Genomic DNA, 8,645 nt, shown 5'->3' with positions numbered 1-8,645 from the left:
AACAGGTCTTTTTTTTTAAATTTTCCTAAGAAAAGCACTTCTATTATTATTAAAAAATTTAAATTCTTATTTTCAATTTTTATTTCTAAATTCATTGCACAATTTCATTTTTCCAGCACAGCTTATAATCAGAATATTAATTGTAAGTTGTTGCTTTATAAATATATATGAATATATAAAATATTACATATATAATTGTATATGCACATATGATTATCATTTCATGTCACTTTGGCAAGCACATAAACACAGTTTTATTGAAATGATTCTGTTATTTAGATTTTATAAATTAAGAAGAGACATTGGATTATAGTAAATGCATTTCATACCTGAGAGTGATATGACCCTCTTCCCGACTTGCAAGGTATATTGTCTTCTATTTTTTGCTAAGTTAATATTGCAAGGAAGGAAAATAATGTTCTAGAAACATGTCGTACATGACTCATTTCAAATTAAATAAACAATTAAATCTTTCTAGTTATTTTAGAAATGGATTTTTATTGAGTATGATGTTCTGTAATTATGTTTGTTTGTGTCTCTCTGTGTGTATGTATGCGTGTGTCTGTGTGTATATGTGTGTTTGTATGTCTGCCTTTTTTTGTGTATATGTGTGTACATGTATTCTTTGTGTGTATGTGTTTATGTCTGTATGTTTCTGGAGGTGTGTGCATGTCTTGAGGAATACATGTGCATTTCTGTATGTGTGCATTTGTGCAGTAGTGTATGTTTGTGTGAGTATGTTTGTATTTGTGTGTTGGTGTGTGTGCCTTTAATAGATATGGCATTAATGTGTAAAGTAGTTAGGAAATGTTCCTTTTTTTCCCCTCAGTGCTCTGAACAATTGAAATTTAATTGCAGCTATCTGTTATTTGACATTTTGGAAGAATTCCCCTGTGGAACCATATGTTAACAGCTATTAGCAAATTATCTCCTGAATGAGGAATTTGGCCATGCAGTTTTGCAGCTCTAATAGTGAGGTCAGTTCATGTATGTCTCTAACTGACTTTCAAGACTCAGATTGTTGCTTTTTAAAGTCTACTGGCATTCCGCTTGTCTACAGATGGCATTCAAAAAGTCAGATAGAATCCGTTTTACTGAAATTACTGAATTTTTAAAAAAATATTAAGGTATCTTCAGAAAAATTAATTAATTGCATAATTAGTTATTGTTTTTATCAGTTGTTTATCTATGATGATTAATCTTTTGTTTAAAATTATTTAATATTTTACTGTGAATGTGTGCACATGGGTTTGTTCCTGTGTGAGTGAAAAAGTACTGCAGTGTGTAGATGGAGGTCAGAAGAAACCTTGTAGGAGTTTGTTCTCTCTTCCCCGCAATGTATGTCAAAGGAACTAAACTCAGGTCTTCAGGCTCCATGGCAAATTCCTTTGCCCACTGAGCTGACCGTGATGCTTCATCTTGACTTAGGAATTTGAAAGGACTGAGAAACACTTATGAGATTAGTAAAGCTCACCCTGGGAGTGGAAGGCTTTAAGGCTACTCCGCTTATATAGCCATATTACACGTTTGTTCTTACATTGGTTCATGTTACTTACAGTATCGCTCACTGTTAGCTCTTTTGCTACAGTTGCCTTTGGTGAAGTAGTGAGTGTTTAGTTTAAGAGCTGCTACTTGGAGATCTTTGTAAACGCTACTCTTCTTTCACTGATTCCCTGGAAAGTTGAAAACCCAGATTAACTTCCTTCCCTTTATAAATGATTCGAATCTTTTGTCTTAATTCTAAAATGAAATGTACTCCCTATTCAACTTAAATAAAACCCTATCAGGATTACTTTCCATGTGACAATTTTATTTCTTAACCTGACTGTGTTCAAATTAACACTGTTTGTGGGTGTGCCTATGTGGATATTTTCTGAATAAATCATTTATTTTAATCAGTATATGCATTCAGTTCTATTGTCTTCCCCTGTGATAGGTCTCAGTCAATCTATGGAGGGTCTGCAAAGAGATTCAGAGGGAGGGGAAATATCTCCTTTTGCTTACCATCTGTCTTACTGGCATGGGACTTCAGTTTTCCTACTGGGCTAGTATGTGTATCAATCAGTTCTCTCATGGTTTTGGCCTTTGAAATCTGGCTTGAAAATGCATATATGCATAGTGCATACACATCACCCTTACCCTCCATGTATATACATATATACAAACACATTTATATTGGCTTGGTTTCTCTGGATAACCTTGATTAATATAGGGATTTTGTAATTCTCTAGACATTCTATACATTATGTACTTGCTTATGAGCCAACCTGGAGCTTTCCTAAGGGACTAGCAACAGGCATGTTCAGAGTTCCTGATCATGCCTAGCCAATGAGGGATGACCACACAATGCCACCAGATTGGGACACAGCTTGGGTGCTGGGAGGAGGGTATTTAAGGCCTTCCCCATTATTGAATAAATGAGTTTATTGTTTGCCTTCAACTGACTCCCAGTGACTGTGCCATTGATGCCACACCTTCTCACCTCTTTCCCTGAGGGAGCCAGAGGCCTTGTTCCAAACTTGTTTCCTTAAGGCTCACACTGTTCACCAATATATCCTAATTCTTGACTAAATCAGAGAACTGTTCTTGAGTGGGTCTCTGAAAAATGTGCAGTTTTTGTTTGTTTTGAATTCTTTATTTTTTTCTGAGTTCTAAATAGAAGAGATATGTTAGCTTTTGGGTGTTGCCATAACAAGGCACCTGGATAGATGGTGCAAAGGAAAAAGTATCCATTGACTGAACAGTCAAGAGACCAGACGTCTATGGTCCATCAGCCCAAAGGGCTATGGTTCTTCTCAAACCTCTTGGGAGAATCCTTCCTTGCTGATTCCAGCTTTCAGAGCCACTGGAATTCTCTGGTTTCTGTTACCACAACTCCTGTCTTGTTTTTCTTGAATGGGTCTTCATGTGGTCTATCCCTTGAGTCTTTACAATGAGTTTTACACACACATGACATGGCCAGTGATAATATTTCTTTTAAAAAAATCGTACAACTCTCTTGAATTAATGGTTGTATGTGTGTGTATATATATATATATATATATATATATATATATATATATATATATATATATATAATTTACCACTAAATTTACAAATTAATTGCAATGTTGGTATTTCAGGTTTTGTTGAGTAGGAAGTGGAGAAGAACACAGATAGGCTCAGGATCTCTTATGACACTTCAGCCAAGATGCTGGTAGCAGATTACACTTTTCTGAAAGTGTAGCTGGGGCTGGTGTTTGTCTCAGAGAACGCTTAGTTGGGATGCTATTACTTTCATGGCTACAGTTCTTTCCTACACAAATCCTCATAGCATGATGCCTTTCTGCCTCCAGAGAGAAGGATCCAAGAGAAATTAAAAAATGAAGGACATTTTTTCAACCAAGTCTTTCAAGTCATCTCTTATACTTCAGCTTTATCCATTTACTAGAAGAAACCACTAAGCACAACAACATAAAACACAAGAAGAATTGGGTTTACCTCTTGATGAAAAAAAGGATGAAAATATTTGCTTTTTGTCTACTCTGGCCCAGCAGTCAAAGCAACTAAAGGTTCTTCTGTGGATGCTCCACCTGTGTCCTATTCACAAGCATCTTTGCTCTAAGTCTTTGTTTCTTCACTAAACTGTGGAATGTTGCTGTGCTTTAGAGAATGGAATCAACTGCTTTAAACTTAATATCTAGTTCATAGGGATATTCTTGGTATCACTATATACATGCTTATTGTTTCACATCTTCTTAAAAGACGTGAACAAACATCTTTTTACCCCAGATAGAGCACCTGATGGAGCAAAGACATTATTCCATCCATTTTTCTTGGGGAAAAGGAGTTTACTTGGATTATTTACAAGAGGAGAGCTGATTTAAAGAAGCATTGTTTTTATTGAATAACATTAATTATTTTTACATTATTCAACCTTATATACTCTTACGATTGAATGAAAACCAGCTACAAAATGCCAAAGCATTCTACAATAAAAGATGGGAGTTGAATCCTGAGTTTTTCTCTCTCTTTGTATTAAAGTTTAACCCTGTGAGTACCATCTACCATTCTACCTCATTTTTTTCATCTTCTTCATTTCTTGTTTTCCATGCATTTTAAGAACCAGGATTCCAAGACAGAACTTTTAGAACATATATATATCTTGTACTCTCTTTCTCTTGCATCCTGATAGCTGTAAGAAACAGTAAACCAACACATCTACCTCATCACCTTTTTCCATATTCCTCACAAATTAGAAGTCAGTAGAGAAGAGTGCATCCTCATGTATTTTCCTGTTGTACCTAGTCTTTCATGTGGACAGTTTCTTTCTGGGAAGACAGTTCAGGCTTAGCTCAGTGTTTGTATTATTTCCTACAGCAATGACCACATGGTGGTTACCACAGCCTATGTACCATATTGTCCCACATGTGCTACATTCAGGGACTATGATTTTTTTAGTTCACCAGCCATTTGAGAGTAATTAATTTCCTCCCAAGCATAGTCAATTATCTCATAGCTTGGCCTCAGTTGCATTTGTTATCATCATCTATGGCAGGAGTATGTACCCACCCTAAAGAAAGGAGACACAGATTCTTATCCCACAGTGGGGAAAGTAGCCATACAAGGATGGCTTCTATGGTGTTTCACCTGTAAGTGGATCAGGTTTGGTTGCACTTTTAAATCACCATAGAAGCATGTCACCATTAATCCCCAGTTCATCTTTGCTTCTATTCACCCCTGATAAAATTTGCACTGTGTTTTGTGACTAATCCTAGAGAGATATGAACAAATGTTTATTTAACTCAGGCCACCTACAACAGAATAAGAAGCAATTTCTCTTAAGTTTTGTTTGGTGAACCAATTTGCTTACGAGAGATACTTACTGGAACTTACTTGATGAGAGTTCACTATTGGACACTTTTCCCTTGGAAAATATTTTATTTTGATCTCCTAGTTCCTTAAAATACAGTGTATTTTATTAGTATTAATTTTATTTCATTTAATTTTCAAAGAACACAAGAAGACTTGAATTCACACTCAAAACTATGTCAGAGTCATCAACTCCTTCAGTTTTGGACATCCAAGTGGCTACATTCAAGCCATGAATCCCACATTACCTCCTGAACATGCCTTTGTTTTCTAAGTCTGTTTATTTTATTCTAGCACAAGTATTGAGGCAGAAACATAGATTCTGTGAATGTAGAGTTATCTTCATTTTCTCCAGTTAAAGGGAAGGGTCATGTGTTTGTGAATCCAACTCTAAGGCTAATGTGCCTTCAGCTGCTTCAGGGATCTATCAAGTGCTTTACTTACCATTTTCCAGACCCATGATGGGAATCCTACTGTTTTTTCTTCATCTTCTTTTTTCAGGTATACTGCGAAATGGCAAGAGGTTATTTTAAGACAGATTTTCAGAGAACAATTTAAATCAGCATAAACTTAACATTTTCTAAATGGTTATTTCAGAAACTAGATTATTAACCTTTAGAAAAAAAGAAATAGATTGGAAAATTGTTCTCATATTATTGTTTGCTTCAGACAGGACTTGGAAAATGTATCTCTTGGGCCAACTTAAAGCAGAAACTAAGGAAACTTCCTAATAACACTCCTTAAAGGAGAATTTTCTATGGTTGTAACAGGGTAACAAGAGCTTATTAAAAATACAATGCAAAGTCAAGAAATAAAACAGCATGCAGAATGCATATATCTTTTCTAGTTAGATAGTATTTCTCTTAGAAATTGAGGAGTCTAATAAAAGGGATTAAATATAAAGAAAATGCATAAATATCTAGCTCAGTGAGGTGACAATTCTATCGGAAAAAATATTAAAAACTTCTACGTCCTGTGAAATAATTATGCAGCAGTACTATAGGCTATAGAAAGTCTTTCAAACATGAGCCAAATAACCCAGTATTGAAAGGAACTCAAGTCTGTGTACATCAGCAAGAAGGCTATTGTGTTGGTGCACCACTGTGAGTGAATGGAATGAACTGGGAAAGATTGCTGTGGAGTAGGAGGCAGGGGATTCTCTTCGGGATCTGGAATATTGACAGAGCATCAAAGATTCACTTGCCTGTGTGAGAACTGGCTTTCTGTAGGATATTTATAAACAATAGAAACACATGGAAAAAAAACTATGGAAACCAGCTGCAGAGGGCTGAGGGAATGGATCAGGTCTGCAAGGAATCAGAACAGTACATCCTGTGTCTGTGGGCCTAAGCTCTAGCCCCCAGATCCTCATATTGATAGGAGGCACTTCTACTTTCCCCAGCATGCTTGAAGCTATCTGAATCCAAAGTCTAGGGACCTGGTCTCCACTCCAGATTCTCAATTTCTTTTACACTCTCACAATGTGTAGGCTTGGGCATGATCAGTAACAGTATAAATGCAATTACAAAGTGACTGATATTGTGGTATTTAATTTCCCCAATAGTGTGGTTTCAGAGTCAGTATCTGTATTCCTGATCAATTAGTCTTCTTTACTTGGCAGCCACCTTGGGAACATAAAGTGATAGAGACTAGTGCTAGTTGTTCAGGAATTTTTGCTACTCTGCATGACTCATAAACCACAGAAAAGCATGACAATATTTTACTAGGATAATGAATAATTGATAGTTTATTGTCATATATTCATAATTAGATTTTGGATCCCCTAGAGCAAGTAACAGCTTTGATCATTGAGTAAAGTTAGGGATTTTTTTTTTATTACTCCATCATATAAACTGTTATGACAGACTGAGTAAAAGGCAGCTCCTGGTTACTGGTGCTTTGTATTGTAGCTGATGCTGTAAGAGTCTGCCTCCTGAGTGTGGGTGTGTCTCCTTGTTTTAACCAAGATAATGTGTTGTCACTCCCTCCTATGAGCATGTTCAGTGAGACTGCAATTTCTGTTTCACTGGCAGACATTCTCTTGCTTCTTGTGGTGGGCTTTGATGTCATTTACTATATACAGAAACTGAAATAGCCAGAGACTGAGAGACTGGCAGCGGGTAGGACAGCCTTGATGCCCTTAGTTATAAAAAAAAAAAAAAATCTCATGAGGCCTCAGCCATATACAAAGAACTACAGGCAACTAAGAAAAGTTAGGAGGAGAGGTGACCTTTCCCAATGATTGCTTGTTTGGTGTCACATGATAAGCCCTGAAAACATACATACAAGTCACATTACATGGACTTCACATGTTACATTTAGGAATATATAGCAAGTATATACACAGATAGGCATGTGATAATAATTAGTGAAAAAAGAGGCCACAGATTTGTAAGACAGCAGGGAGGGGTTTATGGGAAAGTTTGGAGGGAAGAAAGGTAATGAAGAAATTTTGTAGTTAAATTAAAATCTCAAAAATAAAGAACTAACTTCAATTGTGAAAAATGTAAAATATGAGAGAAGACAGTATATGAACATATCCTTTCAACATCTATGGAAACTGGGAAACACATCCTTCCCCATTTGATCCTCACAGGAAGCCTAGTCTGGACTGGTGCTGTCCGGATTTTTGAGAGAAGCTGAGGCAGAAAACCTAAACAAGAAGTTCTATCTTTTCTAGTTCCTTATCTGCAGATGATTAAGACTCAATTAAGAAAACTTCCTGGCCGTGGGGTGTGGGGGTCCTGTCTGCCCCACCCCTTTGGATTAGCTCTCTCTCAGGAACACCTCCTTCCATTGCAATACAGAAAAGAGTTTCAGGATGAGAGAGCAAATGAGAGTTAACGACATTAAGAGGTACAGATAAGGAATAATGTGTACTTTCAGTTGAAGTGTGTGCAGAGACCATGTGAAGTGAGGAGGGCTTATGACAGACATGCTCTGCTTCGGGGAAATTGACTCAAGACAGAAATTCTGATCAGAGAGAGTAGTCTGCTTTGGTAGAGCCTGTCCGATGTTTGAGATACAGTCTGCACTTTCATAAACTAAAGTGAATACTAAATTAGAGGCCATACCCAAAAACTGAAGAGAATTTGTCCCCTTTATCATCCTAAGAGGTTGGTACGGAAAACATGACAAAGAGTTCTTGAATAAAAATCTTGTTATCGTGGAAACTTTAGTCAAAAATATCAACTTTTAAGAGCACTAAGGTAATTTTTTAGATAGTATCGGTTAAGTCACAGGAAAGCCTATAGATTACTTATTTATCAACAGGGTGCTGAAGTTATCCCGCTTGGAACCCAATGCCAGCTTCTCTCAGCTTTGCCTATATAATTCAGACAAATCAGGTTTAGAATCTGTTTCACGGTCTGTAAAACTCACAAAATGCTATCTACTCCAAGGAGTCACTGTGCGAAGCAATCATGTTGAGAAAGAAGTAATGTATGGATAATGAAATCCAATATCTTTTAACTATAACTATTATAATCATCTTCAAATCATTTACTTCTTGTGTGTACACCGCTGTTTTGGAGAAGACTAGCAGACAACTACTACAAAGGAAAATGTAATGTCTCCAGTCAATTCATGTGCAGCACAATAATAGCAACTGAAGTCATGATAATATTTGGATTGAGTTAAATTATTCTCCCGTGACACAAGAACACAAGCAGAATTGGTTAGGTCTATGTTTTAATCCTTGCAATCTGTGAATCTGCAGGTGTCATTAAGTTCCTATCTTGGCAAGAGATCAGGCTGCATTATTCAGCTGGGCTGAGTAATTCAATCTAATGTCA

Source organism: Onychomys torridus, chromosome 6 (assembly GCF_903995425.1).
Source record: "Onychomys torridus chromosome 6, mOncTor1.1, whole genome shotgun sequence".
NCBI lineage: Eukaryota > Metazoa > Chordata > Mammalia > Rodentia > Cricetidae > Onychomys > Onychomys torridus.
The sequence above is the reverse complement of the archived record's forward strand: the minus strand, read 5'-3'. Positions refer to the sequence as shown.